At 41.5% G+C, this 18195-nt stretch overlaps 1 long non-coding RNA gene across 2 annotated transcripts in view; it reads right to left on the reverse strand.

Moving 5' to 3' along the window:
• LOC102456034 (uncharacterized) overlaps positions 1-17902 on the reverse strand; it is a 217530-nt gene extending 199628 nt beyond the window's left edge. For both annotated transcript variants that reach the window (XR_331882.5, XR_012903831.2), the window contains exon 1: positions 17572-17902. This is a non-coding gene — a long non-coding RNA (uncharacterized LOC102456034). The remainder of the gene's footprint in view (positions 1-17571) is intronic.
• Between the last annotated feature and the right edge of the window lie 293 nt (positions 17903-18195).

Consider the following 18195-nt stretch of genomic DNA (forward strand, 5'->3'; position numbering starts at 1 on the left):
CAGTTAAGGTTGGTTAATACCAGCGTAGTCTGTTATACCTACCAGCCTCTTGGGTGACTTTCAGAACATGCTATGCTAACAATACCCTCTGGTTGCTACCACCAGTTGTATAACTGATATCTGCATGAGTTTACACTTACATAGAAATGGTGAAACCATTTTCTCTATAGAAACTCAGCCAGACTGATGCTTTCTTGAGAAATTCAGGAGTGAGTCACCTTGTTCCCCCCTCTGGCTTAGTGAGAGGGTCTTGTGTTAGCTCCCTGACTCTCTCCTTGACAATCTCCATGAAAGCTTTACCCACCTTTACTTTGCCTTGCAGGGGCAATCCCTGTACCTCCTGAGAATGTGTTCTTTAACAGCTCTCAGTCTATCACTGGACACTTACGAAATACACTGTCTCCAGAGAGACACTATAAACCCTTCTTGTTAAATGAGCGGAGGAGTCACACTTCCATATATTGAACTTAAATTTGTTCTTTAATGTAGTAAAATCAAGAATGTTAAAAGAGAACAGACAAATTGCAATAAAAAAGCACTTTCTAGTTACCAAAAAGTAATAGCATGCAATCCTTGCCAAAGACATTTCCTGACTGAAAACCACAAAACATTACAGATGGCTGGGAATCCATTATCTATAGATACAAAAAGGCAGACCACTCTCAGTTGATTTTTAAGTGTTAGAAAAATCATGATCCCTCCCAGGCCTCCTTCCCTTTTCTTAAAATCTAGTAAGTCACTGAAAAGGGTGTTCTTGTTATTTGTTCCATTCAGTGCTGGGAACATGTCAAATTTTCTCATCTCTTATTAAATTTGCTTTTCCTGTTGACTTCAGATACAAAGTGCAATAATGCCTATTGATCTATTTTGGGAGTGGATGGGCTGAAAAGTAAAGAAAGTCAGACAAAATACCACAATGGTCACTTCAAGTCCACCAATAGTATTTCTTTATAGCCTTTCGTGAGTGAAGATAATGGAGAAGATGTAAGGTAAGGTCTCATCTTAATGTTGAATGTACATTTCCGGTACAAGTTACCCCAAATTCCGGCAAGATATCTCCACTCCATCCAGTTAATTATTACTACTACTTGAGACCATTTGCTAATTTCTTACTTCCCCAGCTCCTTTAAAAGGTAGGTGAATGCAAGTCAACTGGGGAAGAAAAAAACATTATTAGATTCCAGTGATGTTGTGGAGACCCCCGACCAATTTTCAAGAACCATGTAAAGGGTTCCACCCTTTGGGTGAGTTGAGTGATCTTTAGTGGCTGAGGGGAGTCCTACAGTCTCTACTCACCAATATACAGGTGAGGCAGCATACAGTAACTGTCCAGAAGTCAGGCCTCTTCTTTTACACCCCCTGGGAGTGGCTTGCAGGGGAGTGGGACCCAGGCCACCCAATCCTCTGGGTCCCAGATCAGGGACCCTATAAGTAGCTGTTACCTGCTGAGTTTCAAAGTACTTAGTTTCTGTCACATGCCTGGGCTACTTCCCCTGGATGCTCTACCATCCAGCCCTTCTCTAGGGCCTTGTAGTTGAGTTCCCCTTGTCCAGGGCTCTTCAGGGTTGTCTTTGGCTTTTGGACTAACATTCAGCTGCAGAACCTGGCTCAAACCAGATATGATGCCCCAGCCCCCACTTGGAGCTGTCCAGAGTACTTGTGTTCTCCAGTCAGCCCTGAGGTCTGCCTGGACTGAGCTCCAGGAAAGAATTGACAGGCCCTAGCCTAGCAGCTCCTTTTATATCAGTCTGCTGCACTCTATCCTGCTCGGGGGACCTCTCTACTGGTCCTGCTGCTGGCCAAGGTGCTTAAAGGCCTCCAGCAGGGAGGTCAGGCCTTGTCCACCCCATCACAAGCCACTTTACTCCCAGGAACACAGTATGCAATCCAAGTATCAGAGGGGTAGCTGTGTTAGTCTGGATCTGCAAAAGCGACAAGGAGTCCTGTGGCACCTTATAGACTAACAGATGTATTGGAGCATAAGCTTTCGCGGGCAAAGACCCACTTTGTCAGATGCATCTGACGAAGTGGGTCATTGCCCACGAAAGCTTATGCTCCAATACATCTGTTAGTCTATAATGTGCCAGAGAACTCCTTGTTGAGTATGCATCCCAGTTAGCTCTGGAGAACCTACAAAAAGCTCACCCTTGGAAAAAAAAGTTAATAGAATCATTCATGAGGTCTTTTTAGCTTCTATGGGCCAGAAGCCCCGCAGGCAAAGTTAATCAGTCTCTGGTCTTAAAAGACTCTTAGATTTGCACCACATGGCATTTCTGTAAACATGCTAGAAAAAGATAAAATAGCATTTATCTTTTTAAATTTATTAGGAATGAATTAATTCTACCACATTACATTTAGTTGTCTAGTGTCAGATCTAATGATAGATTATTTTCCTCACAACAAAGTAATGGTAATTTCTTCATTCTTATGAATCTGCATACTTAATTTTCTTAATATCAATATACATTACTAAGTCTAAAAGGTAGAATTCATGATAAACAAATTACTATTTTTTTTAAATGGAAAGTCAATACATGTGGATATAAAATTTAACATTTAAGTATCAACTTTCATTCTGTCTGACTCAAATTATTTCATTGTTAACTCATCTGGTATTCATGCACATTTTAAGCATATAGTTAATAAAAAAGTTCCACCCAAAATAAAATTTGTGCACAGAACAATGACATGAGGCATGCCTTAAGCCCAACTATATTGTTTTTGGCAATCAAAGCGATCAACTTAAAGACTTGCCAGGTGCCTTAAAAAAATAATCAGGCTGCATCTGTATTTAAAATTCTCCAGATGGAGTATTCCCTAGCCCTCACTAAAATTGAAGTTATCTTAAGTATTAATCTAAGATAACACAGGTAAGAAGAAGATCAAATATCCAATCTTCACCATTTCACAGCAATGGATACACGTTACAAATAAAGGGACAAATTCTGCTTATACACTACTGAAGGTACATAAAAGTTATCTAGCTACTCCTAGCTTATACCAGAAACAGTGTAGAATTTAAGGGTATGTTATGAAACTATAACCTAGAAATTCCACTTTCAAGTACAGCTGACAAATAATTTGCTGAAAAATGCAATTATCAACCAACCCAAGACTAGTGGACAATTTGCTGAAGCTTTTTCCCATTTTTTCACCTCCCAGCACTTAGGAATTCATAAAAAGGAATGTGTGTGTACATCTAGTACTAAAAGTCTGATAATATCATCAGGTAATGGAAAATAAGCAGTTCAAACAAAAGTTCAGTTGTCCTTTATTGATACAATAAGGGTAACAATTTATTACCCCAGAACAAAAATCATTTTAACCATACCCCAGCCAAAATTGATCACTTTTGGCAATGAAATTTCACTTGCTAAGTATTAGGCAGAGGAAATGTCTTTATACATATACGCTCTGGTCCTGCAGTCTTTCCTCCCCTCTCATAGCTACTCATTAGATGTTGAATGGGTTCATTCAGACCATATATGCCTATAAACAAATTAAGTTTACATGTATTGGACCCCATTTAAAAACTGAACGTGTGCTATGCTGCAAACATTGCAGTATTATGAAATAATGCTACAGAACTGCAGAAACCTATTCAAGTAATGTTGATTGTACTACTAGCCCTAGTCACAAAGCTGGTATTCTGAAAATAAGTTAGATGAAGCAGATTTACTGGTAGAGTTTCCAACGATGTCCAGTTCCTAGTTAAATCTTTTTATCCAGTGTGCCTCAAACCAATACACAAAAGATATTGGTTAAATATTATCCCTATTTTTGTAACATACAGGCTACGTCTACATTGGCATCCCTTTCCGGAACATAACAAAAGAACATAAGGAACAGCTAACAGGAGAGTTTGGAGAGGGAGTTCTCCAGGTAAAAGAGGAGTAAAAACAGGACCCTTGTGGTAAGTGGCTGTCTGGAGTGTGTGTTTGTGTGTGGGGGTGGGGGGAGTTATTTGCAGTGTGCTGAGCTTGTGTTTGTCTGTTTGGTTTGTTTGTTTGCTTGAAGGAGCTTCTAAAAGGTTTGAAATCTAGAAGCCTCTGAGGCTCAGCCATTTTAACAGTCAGGGGAAGGGACTACCAGAGCTATATAAGCCTGTGACTCAGCGACCAGGGAGAGCGTGACCAGGAACAGCTAACAGGAGAGTTTGGAGAGGGAGTTTAGAGGGCACTAGTGACTTCTGACCTTCTTTAAAACATAACTCTTAGAATAATCTATATTCCAGAGGTTTAAAAAGAATCCCAGTTTATACTTAAACTTATTCATTAGAAAAATGGAGACAGAAGCCCAGCAGCAGAGTGGGGGCTATCCTGTTTATTGTGGCGAGTGTAACATGTATGATTACCTGCCCTGTGGGCAGGTGGCGTGCGTGTGCACCCATTGCAAGGAGCTCCTGACCCTCAGAAACTGAGTTCGGGCTTTGGAGGCCAGGGTGACTGAACTGGAGGAGCTAAGGGAGGTAGAGAGCTATGTTGATGAGACTTTCCGGGACACTGTAGTACTGTCCCACCTCCAGTCTGAGAACCCCAGTGCTCTTAAGGAGGATGAAAGTCTCAAGGGAACAGAGCATTCAATGGGAACAGAGGGAAACCATCCCGTAGTTGGGACCCTCCTCCCACAGGATGTTGCGGTATCCTTTCACACTGAGGATACCTCTGGGGGTGGGGGGGGGGGGGGAAATGCCAGTTAGGAAGAGCCAGGTATTAGTAGTGAGTGATTTGATCGTTAGAAACATAACTAGTTGGGTTTGTGATGACCGGGAGAACCGTATGGTCACTTGCCTGCCTGGTGCGAAGGTTGCGGATCTCTTGAGGCATCTAGACAGACTTATGTGTAGTGCTGGGGAGGAGCCGGTGGTCGTGGTACATGTAGGTACCAATGACATAGGGAAGGGTAGGAGAGATGTCCTGGAGGCCAAATTTAGGCTGCTAGGAAAGAGACTGAAATCTAGGACCTCTATGGTGGCATTCTCGGAAATGCTTCCAGTTCCACGCGCAGGGCCAGGTAGGCAGGCGGAGCTTCAGAGTCTCAATGCATGGATGAGATGATGGTGTAGGGAAGAGGGGTTTAGATTTATTAGGAACTGGGGACACTTTTGGGAGAGGGGGAGCCTACACAGGAAGGATGGGCTCCACCTAAACCAGGGTGGAACCAGACTGCTGGCACTAGACATTAAAAAGGCCATAGAGCAGTTTTTAAATTAAGAGATGGGGGAAAGCCGAATGGTGTGGAGATGCTAGTTAATTGGATGGAGACTTCTCTTAGAGGAGAATCCGTTGATAGAGATTCTCTAAGCTGTAGTTATAAAGAGAGGAGGGGAGAGGACAAACCATGAGCCAGAGACAAACAACCGCATACAAAGGAATCCAATGCATCAGGTAAAGGCAGACAAATAAGCAGTGGCAAATTTTAAAGTGCTTCTACACAAATGCTAGGAGTCTGACTAATAAGGTGGGTGAACTAGAGTACCTCATATTAAAGGAGGAGATTGACATAATAGGCATCACCGAAACTTGGTGGAATGAGGAAAATCTGTGGGACACAATCATACTGGGATATAAAATATATAGAAAGGATAGAGCAGGCCGGCTGGGTAGCGGAGTGGCACTGTATGTGAAAGATAATGTAGAATCAAATGAAATAAAAATATTAAGTGAATCAACATGTTCAATAGAATCGCTATGGATAGTAATTCCATGCTCCAATAATAAGAAAATAGCAGTAGGGATATATTACCGACCACCTGACCAGGACAGCGATACTGACATTGAAATGCTAAGGGAGATAAGAGAGGCTACCAAAATAAAGAACTCTGTAATAATGGGGGATTTTAATTACCCCCTTATTGACTGGATCCATGTCACCACAGGAAGAAAAGTGGAGATAAAATTTCTCAATGGCTTAAATGACTGCTTCTTGGAGCATCTGGTGCAGGAACCCACAAGGGGAGAGGCAATTCTCGATTTAGTCCTAGTGGAGTGCAGGATCAGGTCCAGGACATAACCGTTACAGGACCGCTTGGGAATAGTGACCATAATATAATAACATTCAACATTCCTGTGGTGGGAAGAACACCTCAGCAATCCAGCACTCTGGCATTTAATTTCAAAAAGGGGAATTACACAAAAATGAGGATGTTAGTTAAACAGAAATTACAAGGCACAGTGACTAGAGCCAAATCCCTGAAAGCTGCATGGAAACTTTTTAAAGACACCATAATAAAGGCCCAACTTAAATGTATACCCCAAATTAAAAAGCATAGCAAGAGACCTAAAAAAGAGTCACCGTGGCTTAACCACCATGTAAAAGAAGCAGTGAGGGACAAAAAGGTATCTTTTAAGAAGTGGAAGTCCAATCCTAGTGAGATAAATAGAAAAGAACATAAACACTGTCAAATCAAGTGTAAAAATGTAATAAGAAAAGCAAAAAAAGATTTTGAGGAACAGCTAGCCAAAAACTCAAAAAGAAATAACAAAATGTTTTTTAAGTACATTAGAAGCAGGAAGCCTGCTAAAAAACCTGTGGGTCCCCTAGATGATCAAGCTATAAAAGGAGCAATCAAGGACAATAAAGCCATTGCAGAGAAACTAAATGATTTCTTTGCTTCAGTCTTCACAGCTGAGGACGTTGGGGAGATTCCTGAATCTGCACCGTCCTTTGTGGGTGATGAATCTGAGGAACTGTCCCGGATTGAAGTGTCATTAGAGGAGGTTTTGGAACAAATAGAAAAACTTAATGTTAACAAATCTCCGGGACCGGATGGCATTCATCCAAGCGTTCTAAAAGAACTCAAATGGGAAATTGCTGAGCTATTATCTGTGGTTTATAACCTATTCTTTAAATCGGCTTCCATACCTAATGACTGGAATGTAGTCAACGTGACACCAATATTAAAAAGGGCTCTAGAGGCGATCCTGGCAATTACAGACCGGTAAGTCTAACTTCAGTACCAGGCAAATTAGTCGAAACAATAGTAAAGAATAAAATTGTGAAGCTTCCCCCGAGGCTTTCAAAGCGGCAGAGGGTACGCCGGATGCCCCGCCGCCGGAGCCAAGACGACCCCCGATTTTTGGGGGATGTTTTTTAACTTCAGAGGTCGTCTTGTACGCCGGAATATACGGTAATAAAAAATGATCAAAGATTAAATCTGACTGGCTGATGTAGGTACCTTTCTTGGGCATCTGGTTTAGGATATTGCAGTTGATGTCACTCAAAAGTTGCCTGTCTTTACGTGTTTATTTTGATTCTTAAAATTAAATTTCAAGACTCAGTTTTTGAAAGGAATAGCTATCTTACTCTGAATTCAGATCTTGGAAGCTAGATAGAAGATGCTAAGCTATATTTAAAAATAGTTAGCTAAAAATGTCTAGCAGTCTAAGTATTTGGATACTTCTTTACACATTGAACAACCTGGGGGGTGGCAGCATCTTTGCCTTATACTTGAAGAAAAAGTCTTTACTACAAACAGCAAGAGGTTTTCAAGTTGCAACTGAAGTGATTATAGTAGAGGCCTTGCCAGCCATCATACAGATAATTAAAGTCAATTTAACTAGTTCAATCCTTTTGGTAGGACTACTTAGGTAATTGATAGGAAGTATGTTATTTTACTGAAGCAGTCTGTGTTGGTGATTCTTTGAAATCTATGAAATAGTATTTCCTCTAAACCTCACTCCCCCATGCCACCACACACCTCTGCCTGTACAGATGACAGTGAAATATATTGTGTGAAACTTCAGTAACTTTTTTTTCAGGGTTTGTTAGCATCACTCCATTAACATAAATCTGGCTATGGAGGATTAATTCTCTTTAAGGAAACCTGCCTGTGGCATAGCACCACCATAATCGATTTTCTCTTATAACCTTCCCCTATCTACACATGTGGTTGTCAGCATAAGACCATGGTCAGGGCTCACTCGTGGTCAGGAGTTAAAATACCCTTCAATCTACACTAATTTTCTCTGAAGACTAATCCAGAATCTGAAGGCCCAGGGTCAGGTGGCAAAAAGCAGGCTGGCGGCTAACATTGAACATCCTTCCTAAGCAGTCTCAGCTGCAACCTACAATATGACCTTTAGAATGTCCTAGACAGGCTTTAAAACATTTTTTTTTAAATCTAGTTCTGGCATTTATGTCCTGTTAACAAGAATGTCAGGAACCAATTTAGAACACACACATGTAGATGGTTTTAGAGAATGTTTATGCAGGATACTGACCTGGCTGTTTTAAATTTAAAAGATCTGTAGTTTGAAATATGGAGGAAAATGCATAGACACTAGAAGATGTAATTTGTAGTGAACAGAACTCTAAGTATGTAATGTTTTAGGTAAAAGGTCAAACTAATCATGGTTGAAGAAAAGCAGTGCGGATAGGTTTTTCCAGAGTACTAACATATGTATGCAAAACAAATGCACAAAATAGCAATCTATTTTTAACCTTGAGTAGTGTAATAATCAAATACTTAGAAAACTAAGCTGAAAACAACAAAAAAAGTGGTGTTAATATCAGGAGGTTTCTTTTATGCTGATTTTTACTAGATATTTTATATCATTACTTCTCCTTGGTTCTACTTCAATGTCAATAGTTTTCTTCCTCTTTTTTTCTGATTTATAATTCCATTGGAAAAATAGAAGTTTTCTTTGGTTCTTATTTTGTGTTTTGCTTTTGATGTGTTCACTTTAATTATATTTTTTCATGTTAGTGTTGGAATACTTTAGGGAATTTTTATTTCTTGAAAAACACCATTTTAAATCAAGGAAACTTCTAAAAAAAAGTGGTACATTTTAAAATGCTGTATAAATACAACCTAGAAAGCAATTCATCACTGTAAAAAAGTGATTTTTTTTATAAAAAAACAAAAGATCTACTTGATTAAGCATACTTGATTGCTGAGTGTAACAGAGCAACTACGTAAAACAAATTAAAACACAAATGCTCTAGGAAGAGCTCTTAGTGAATGTTGAAGGGGAGGCATAGATTCACACAGAGCAGTTCATAACAAACCACAAAATGAAAAAATAACCTGATCATAACTAGTTACACTTTTCCCCTTTATTTACTCACAATCTGTTCTTGGTTCAGTCCACTTCCATGTCTCAAATTCCTTGGAGGCATGGTAATCCTACCTGGGTTTTAATCATTGTGTCTCTCAACTCCTGGATTAGCACTCCTCACACAAAGAAAGCAGATAAGGTATCTTATGTGATTCAGATTTCAGTACCATTTTCCCATGGGTTCTTCTGGCTCCCTGCCAACATCCTTAATAGCTACCTGAGTTTAACCTCTTAGTCACTGGGTGCTGACCAGCACTTCTCCTGTCCATCACATGATCAGACTAAGGTGTCTGCCTCTGAGGTAGTCATGCACCACATTTGTCTAAAGACCTTTAGGAGGAGTACTGCAGAGTGTAGTAAGCATACAGGAATCAAGGGTAAGGATGAGAATCCTTGTCACTTGGCGGCAACAAACCAATGGAAGGAACACTGAGGTTCAAGAAATTAAGAAATTGGTCCTCATTAGCTTTTGCCCTTTTTTAATCAATATTTCCAACATGATTTCTAGCTTCAATATTTTGCTTTTCCTTTCAGTCTTATAATACAATCCAATATTATTTATCCTCAATTGGATGCAATCCTATTACCATGAGCTTCATTGGCATAGTGTGACTCCTATGACATCGGTGACAAAAGAGTCAGGACTCAGTTGGATCTGTTAGAATATGTTTTGATTGCCCTAGGACATTTTATAGTCACCTTGGAAAACTGATGCAGCTTTTTACCAAAGCCTTGCCATCAAATCAGAATTTTCACTGAGTTGGTAAAGTGTTACTCAAGACAGAGAGGGTATGAAATTTTACTTGAACACATTATTCCCATCTTAAATATCATTCGTTCTAGTGAAAAAGCTAACATGAAAGATGTGTTTCTAAAAGAAAAAATATCCTGCAAATATCTATTCTAATAGTGTACTTTCAAGTCTACTTTGCCAGGCATCTGAGAGGTTTTACATACTGTAGTGTCAAAGAACTAATTTATGTGGGAAATCTCAGGGTCTTATTCTTTAAACACTGTTACTGGCATTAGCCTCAGATTATTAACAATGAGCTTCCAGGAAAAGCATTCATAAAGAGATCGTAATGAGGGAACTAAACGATATCACAGATAATACAACATGCATAATTTCGCCTTTAAATAATGAGGAACTAGACTTCATCTAACAGACAAGATCCAATGCCCTCTGCACTGTGTAAGTGAAGATCAGAATTTGTGGGAGTTGAGACATGAAAGCCCATAGGTTTTGAGAGGGGCACCCACGGAGTTTAACATCCACTCAACATAGCTCAAAAGGGGCAAACAGAATAATTCCTGTCGGTTTGATTAACTTTAACATTGAGTTTAATGGTCTGTCATGAAGTACGATATTAAGGAGTCTCTCTGCTCTACAAAATGGCTATGTAAACAATGACATCTTCTTTCTCAAAGCTGATCATACAAACTGTGATAACTACTTGCTTAATCACAAAAAAATATAATTAACTGCATTTTACTCCTGTTAACTCTCATTGCTGGGTAGTATTATCTAGTCACTTTGTATGGGAGTATTTTTTTTGCTTGCCTTTGTAGTCTGGCTTGGACACTCACTCAACTATCCACTTTCAAGCATAAGCACCCCAAATAGCAAAGAGTGATCACCTTCCCACAATGCCTATCCCCTATTTTTGACTATTGTTATATCTGCCTGAATCCATTAAAAATATTTCCACAGTGCCCAAATATACAAAACAGCTGTATCCAAACATTTGAAGAAACTGTTCTTGTGGCTTGTTATTTAAAGGCACTGACTGCTCATAACATTCCTGGATGGACTTTACTTAATGTTTTTACGGTTGGAAATTGTTAATGGATGCAGTACTTTCACACCTAACTCAGCAAAAATAGCCTCTATATAATAAATTCAGGGAGCTAGGATGTGTTAATACATTTGGGATCTTTCCTGCATTCAAAGAGAGGTGTACATGTGCTATAATGTATTATGAGGAATTACTTTTCTGGAAGGGTGTTAAAATCCAAAACATGAATGTTTAAATAGCTAAATAAGCTCAGTCTTAGTGAAAGTAAATGCAGGAAGGTGATGAAGAAAAACTTGTGTTTAAAATATAAACCTGTAATCCTAGAGCTACAAGTACATTGCAGGTTGGACCTCCCTGGTCCAACACCCTTGGGACCTGAGTCATCCAAAAGAGGGAGTTTGCTGGACCAGGGGAGATCAGGCCTTGGGCTGTCCCAGGGCTTCCCTTCTGGCCACTGGCTGGCCAGTGCCCTGATCCCGACCCACTGGTGGAGCTCTACTCAGGGCTGCAGCCATGCTTAAACAGGGAGCTCCTGGCCCCCAGCTGGCTGCAGCTCTACACCCCCACCCAGAAGGCCTTTTTGTCCTTGGATGGCAGAGCTCCACTCCTGGACACATGGGCTCCCTGCCCCTGGATGGCAATGGTTCCATGTCCCCAGCTGCTAAGTCTCCCTGCCCCCAGCTGGCAGAGCTCCGTCCCTACTGCCAGGCCTTTGCAGCCCTGGTCTATACTATAGAGATGAGCAGCTCTGGCTGGCGGTAGATACAGAGCTGTTGGGGCTCTGGTGGTAGATTCAGAGCTGTTGGGGCTCACCTCCTGGCTGGCTCCCTGCCTGCATCCAGCTCAGATAAGCTCCCAGCAACCTCTGTGGCTGGGATTCTATAGTCCAGCACCATTCATGGTCCTTCTGGACCATGGATGTTGCCAGATCAGAGAGTTCTAAACAACAGAGGTTCAACCTGTAGTATATTCCTTTGCACCATGCTAAATGCAGAAGTTCAAAGTTATCTAATTGGCCTTCATCTAGTTACACAACTTTTAAAGCTCTAGAAACTGTTTTTTTTTAATCACCAACTTCAGACAGTAAGCAAAGTTTACCTGTCACCGTGGGAGAAATGTTGAAAAACATTCAGTGAAAGGACAACAAAAGAATAAGCTCTCGTTTTTTCTTAATTATTAAAAGGACATTAAAGTTCCATGAAAATGGCCAAAAATAATGTATTTGATTTTCATGTAGCTTTTTAATGACGTTTCATCTTGATGGCTAAATCTTACTCCATCAGATGAGCCCACATCTCTGTGCAATTCCTTTTCCCCTCTTGTACTGTAATGCTTCTATACGGCATGTTGACAGCCTTAGAGGAATTTCTCCACTCTAAGGATACATCTACACTACATAGCTTATTTTGAAATGTGGTGTTGTCTACATAGCACTTATTTCAAAACAAATTACTATTCCAAAATGTCCCTTAGACTTTGGGGAATGAACTTTAAAGGAATGTTGGAATAGCAAGCCTGTTATATTCAAAATAACTGGAGTGTTCAAAAGATGCAGAATAACTATTTCAGGATATCTCCTGTATCAAGAAATAGTGCTGCAGTGTAGATGTAGACTAAGAGTGGTTATGTAACTTAAGAAATTCTACCAAGAAAGTTTCCTCACACTGCCTTGCTGAAATTCCTCAACCCTCCCTTTAAGTGTCGTAGTTTCTACATGAATCAGTTTCTTGGTGTGCACACATTGATGCACGTAAGAGGGTAGTTTGATATGTACACCAGGAATGGGACTAGAATCAATTAATTCGTTTTACATATGCCCTGTGTCAGTCTGAAGTATGGAGCTAGAATTGAACTGACATCTGTTCTATAGGACATCCTGTATAGCAAATCCTTCACAGGTTTTCTTTAACAAGCTTCTTTTTTTTTTTGTAGGGGATTGTGATTTGATACTACAGGTGTGAGTTTTGAATTTAACTGGGACACGTGGCTGCATGGAATAGGGGCAAAGGGGAAGAATGGGGCTTCCCTTACCTGTCCCCCTGGGCGTATAACAGCTAACTAGAACTGAAAGCATTTAAGGGAATTCTGAACAACACACTCTCAACACCTTGAAGCAACTCATTCTAAGAGGAGTAGAGAAAAGAGTATGTAGAACCATAGTTCCTCTCCTGCATGTCCAACCAGCAGTTCTAGATAGAATAGGGGACACACAAGGGGAAACATATATTGTACCTTTTGTATCTTTTACAGATGCAGGTTAGCTCTGTAGTGGGAAAATAAAGCTTTTTTAGTATGAAATTTTTGTATTAATTTGTCAAATCTCATTGAGAATTCCACATATTAGTATTGCAGTAGCAACTAGGAGGTCTAGTTATAGACAAGCTCCCCCCCTCTCCTCCCACTGCATGAGGCATGGTACAACAGAAGTAAAAGATGGTCCCAGATGGATACTGGTAAATAGATAGGATAGGATAGGATAGGATAGGATAGGATAGGATAGGATAGGATAGGATAACTGAGGAAGTGGCCTCAGCAAAATATCCCAACCTTTGCCTAGGTTTTTTAGGTAACACCAAAGAGTGTTTTGAAGGAACATAAATGATAGTTTTGGAGATGTTTATTGGAAGTTTGGCCTTCATGCACCGGAGGATGTGATAGAAACAACGTGCTTTCTGGGGATGTACAAACAGATTCTCAGCTGAGTATATTAGTTCAATTATATTAGAACCCATGTAACTTTTCTACCAGGCCTCAGTTGCAGCATCAATGATTAGATCAGTGTTTCCCAATTTTATCTGGCTACAGAACCCTTTTAAACTCGACCGAATTTCACAGAACCCCTTATCAGTCATATATAGAGCAGGATGTCAGAGCACGCAAGGAATGTGGGGTCTTGGCAGGGGGAGTGAGTGAGGGGGATTTGGGTGTGGGGTCTGGGCATGAGGAAGATGCTTATCTGGCTTGGCATCCTTCTACAGCAGGGAAGGACTCCAGGCAGCATGCTGTCATTCTCCCAGCAGGGATCCCAGCACAGCTGCAGCACCAGGTCAGGCTTCCCACTGCCAGACTCTACTGCTTCCCCTTCAGGGTGGGGAGAGGCACGGGAGAGAGAGCAGCAGCACTAGGGGGGAGGTGGCAGCGAGCCTGAGCACACCCCAGGGTGCCGCAGAGCCCCATCCGAGTTCTACGCAGCCCCTGCCAAGGTACGGACAGCAGTTTAAACATGCTGAGGTCCGGGAATGGCTACTCAGCATCTCTGACCCAGCCACCCCTACCCCTCCTAGCAGCAGTGGCCACTGTAACAAGCTACCACCTGCACATGAGGAAGAGGAAGCTGTGTGGCACCTGAGGAAGGGGCCACGCCATGCACAGTGGTGGGGCAGCCTAAGAAGGTGGTGGAGCAACCAGAAGCACTCCCCCTCCGGCAAAGCTTCAATGGGAACTGCCTACGGGCTCTGCAGGGAGCCGGGGAGTAGAATTTTCTCATGCAACCCTTAGTTTCACTTTGCGGAACCCAAGGGTTCCGCAGAACACCATTTAGAAAACATTGAGTTGGAGGAAGACCAACCAAACTAACTATGGCTTGAAGCCCCACGCCTGGTTTCTAATTTTAGAAAACATCTTACTCTGTTGGCAATTATATGCCCTATAGAGCACACATCTGGGATGTAGGAGATCTGGTTTTAAGTCTCTACTCCACATCAGACTAAGGGAGTGTTTGAACCTGAGACTGTGTCTACACTGGCGTGATCTTGCACAAAAACAGCCACTCTTGCACAAAAACTTGCTGCCTGTCTACACTGGAGGCGTGTTCTTGCACAAGTAAACTGACGTTCTAATGTATGAAATCAGGGCTTCTTGTGCCAGAACTCTGATGATCCCACTCAGGAAAAAGCTCTTTTGCGCAACTGTTCTTGTGCAAGAAGCCAGTGTAGACAGGCAACATGAATTTCTTGCACACGAAAGCCCTATGGTTAAAATGGCCATCAGAGCTTTCTTACGCAAGAGAGAGTCTACACTGGCATGGATGCTCTTGCTCAAAAGCACATGCCAGTGTACACACTCTCTTCTGGAAGAGTTTTTTTAAGAAGAACTCTTCCGCAAAAGAGCTTTTGTGTGAGAACGCACCAGTGTAGATGTAGCCAGAATGTTTACCATCTTGTGGTATATTTTATCAGAGGAATATTATGAACCCGAGTGGTCCCGAAGGTGTGAATTTGCAGGACCAGGGGAGGTCAAGCCTCAGGCTCTCCTCCTGGCCACCAGCCTAGCCAACGTGCTGCCCCTTCTCACTGGCAGGACTCTACTTCCAGCTGCTATACCATTCTGGACTTGCAGCACTCCCTTGCCTCTGGCCCTGCTCCAGATGCTGGCCCTGGAGACTTCCTGTCAGATGAAATCCCAGCCATTGGCCACCTCTGTGGCTAGGGATCTCTGGTCCAGCAACATCTATGGTATATAAACATTTAAGAAAGTTCTTTCAATTTAGTCACAATTATAGAAGTACTAGAAGGTTCACCGGGTACTACTGGGGTCAACTCTTTTTTTCCCTTCATTTAAATCATTGTTCTGGGGTGAACCTGCAGATCAGCAATTCAATATTCAGGCTTCTCCAGGGAGAGGGGCCTTCTCCAGCTGTCTCTCAACACAGTGCCTCTCCACTTCCATCGTGAACAGCCAGGGGAGGAGAGCAGGTTCCCTGGGTGGGGCAGGTCCAGGTTCATCTGCCCCTGTGCTCCTCAGCTAGATGGTGGAATGGAGTCAACTATGTACTTTTCCCTTGATCACTGATAAAGGGGAACTAGCAATATTCCCATTCAAATGGGGGGGAGGAGGGAGCCACATCCACCCCAAAGGATTCCTGGGGGGGTGGGGAGGCTCTCCAGGACTGGGAGGGGATATACCCCCCAGCCAACCCCTTTCTCTTAGTTGGTGATTGTCTCTTTTCTTTATGGTTTTATGCATCCCTATATGCATGGAGGGAGTTTTAGACACCCCCCCCCCCCCCAAAAAAAAAAACCCTTGCCTTGCTTTATGTTATGATAAGAGGAAGCTGCATATCAAATTTAGTGGCCCTACTTCTTACCATTTAGGAGTTCTTCAACTGATGGCCAGACAGATTTGCTCAGTCTCACACAGACAAACTCTCTAGTATACAGTAGATAGTCAGAAACAAGCAGGAAAAGGACTTTAATGAAATGAAATCTATTTTTTAAAAGATAGATGGCAATGCCTATGGCTGGTCCTTTGCTCCCAAATCAGTAATTTCTGGGAGGACTGCAAAATCAGCATGTTCACCTGCAATTAGTTTAAGGACAGAATGTCCCCCTACACTCCAGCAATGCCCTCCAGGGAGCTGCTGGGACAGCTGACTCTGCCCTTTCTCTAGCACCACCTATCTAGCTATAACCAGTTCATGCTATTTTTCTGCTATAATCTGCATGATTTGGCCTCTGCATGCACAGCAGGTTGGGATGATCACAGACTTTTCTCTAATCTTCAGAACTGTGGATCTGAGTCCATCTAAAATATTGCTGCTAGGATCATCTTTCTGACCCCTCAATTATCCACTACCTTCCCTTTTTCCCCTTCTTCGGGACTGTTTCTGGTCCTTACCATTATACCTCATCAAAATATACCTATTTAGCCATCACTCACATTTGCCAGGTGGATTTATTACCCTTTCATTAGCTTCTCTTTGAGTCACCTTTTTTCCTGCATTATCACTTATACTCTGAATACCATCTCTGGCCTCCTTCATATTGCACCCCCAAAGAACTATATCTAGTACACTGCCTGAAGTTGTCAGCTCACAATAACAAGGCAGTTAAGCAGAAGTAGCAAGTAGAGCTGAACAGAATTTTTCTGACTTTAAGCAGATTCAGCAACACTAAACCAGTTTGTGAATTCCTGTTGCTTTTGCCAAGTTAAACATCCACCAAAGAGTCAATATTGCTTTTAAAAAGTGTTTGTTCAAAATGCATTTGTCCTTCAATGGTATTTAAATAAAGCTTTAAGGCGCCAAGTCAAAATACAAGCTCTTTTTAAAGCTTTTTCCATTTGCTGAAAATTTTTAAGTTGTTTGTCAATGATCTCCAAAAGTGTTAAAGAGTGAGAGGGGGAAGGGAAAACCCCATGTTTAAAAGTAAACCATCTATTTGCACAGTTCTACTTGTGAGAGTCTTTACTCATATCTTCAAAGAAAAACTTAATCTGAAAAACTGCACATCTTTCTACCTAAGCAAGTTCACTTCCTCTTCTTCCTTGTGTTACACCTGCCCTTTTGCATCTTATCTGTTTACACCACAATACTATATGTGTACCAAATATAGTACAACACTGGTCTGATTTGATGAGAGCCCCTGGGCATTACTGTAATTCAAATGATAGCACTGATTGCTGGATAAGAAATTGTAGCAAACATGTCCTTCCAGGGACTAGGTCAATAACATTCTCCTCTGAAATAGAAGTTGGGATGGGGAGGGGAGATGGAGGTGGTGGGGAGGAAGAAAAACAAAGGCAGCATTCACATATCTTGAATACTGAGATCCTTTGAAAATCTTTCCCCCTGTGAAAAAGTCAGGGGGTTGTAGAGAAGGAAGAATCCAGTATGAGAAAAGCCTAGCATCCTCCTCAGAGCAGAGAAATTTATTCATCACTAATCCAGCTATCCAGAGTTTAAACTACATGCTTGTAATTGTATGAGCATCACCTACCTGAGCTGGCTCCAGATTAACCACTGCCTCACTTTCCTGTCACACAAGTTGAGACAACCAATCTTCCTACACAGTTTAGTAGCAGAAGTGACTTGATCCTTTAGCTAAATTAGAAGAAAAAAAATCTCATCTATTCCAAGACATCAAAGTCCAAGCCAAGATAAAACTCAGCAGTTTTCCACTTGAGCCTCAATCTGGGCACAGCCTTCCTTTATGAAGGTGTCTCTCTTCAAAAACATTCAGCCATTCCTGAGTTCTGTTCTTTTTCCCTAATACAGAAATTGCTTTAGAAATCTCACTGCTCTTTGAAACTCTCCCCAATTCAGCTGTGTTTTTGCTAGACTCTAGAAAGGGAAGCTGCTCTTCATTAGGTGCTTTAGCCTCAGGTAGGAGACAGCTAATCAGTCACTCAGAATCAATTAAAGATGTCAGTTACCCTATCAGTGATCAAAACCTTTTTTGTTAAGATTAAAAACATAGCACCTGGAACCATAATTACTTCCTGTTGATATAGATTAAGGTATCTTGATACAACACTAAGCTTTCCTGGGTATTCCCATTGTTCAGACTGACATATGAACTTTCAAGTAATAGCAAATAGGAACAAAGTCTAGTAAAGGTAAC

Source organism: Pelodiscus sinensis, chromosome 4 (assembly GCF_052426305.1).
Source record: "Pelodiscus sinensis isolate ZL-2025 chromosome 4, ASM5242630v1, whole genome shotgun sequence".
NCBI classification, from domain to species: Eukaryota; Metazoa; Chordata; order Testudines; family Trionychidae; genus Pelodiscus; species Pelodiscus sinensis.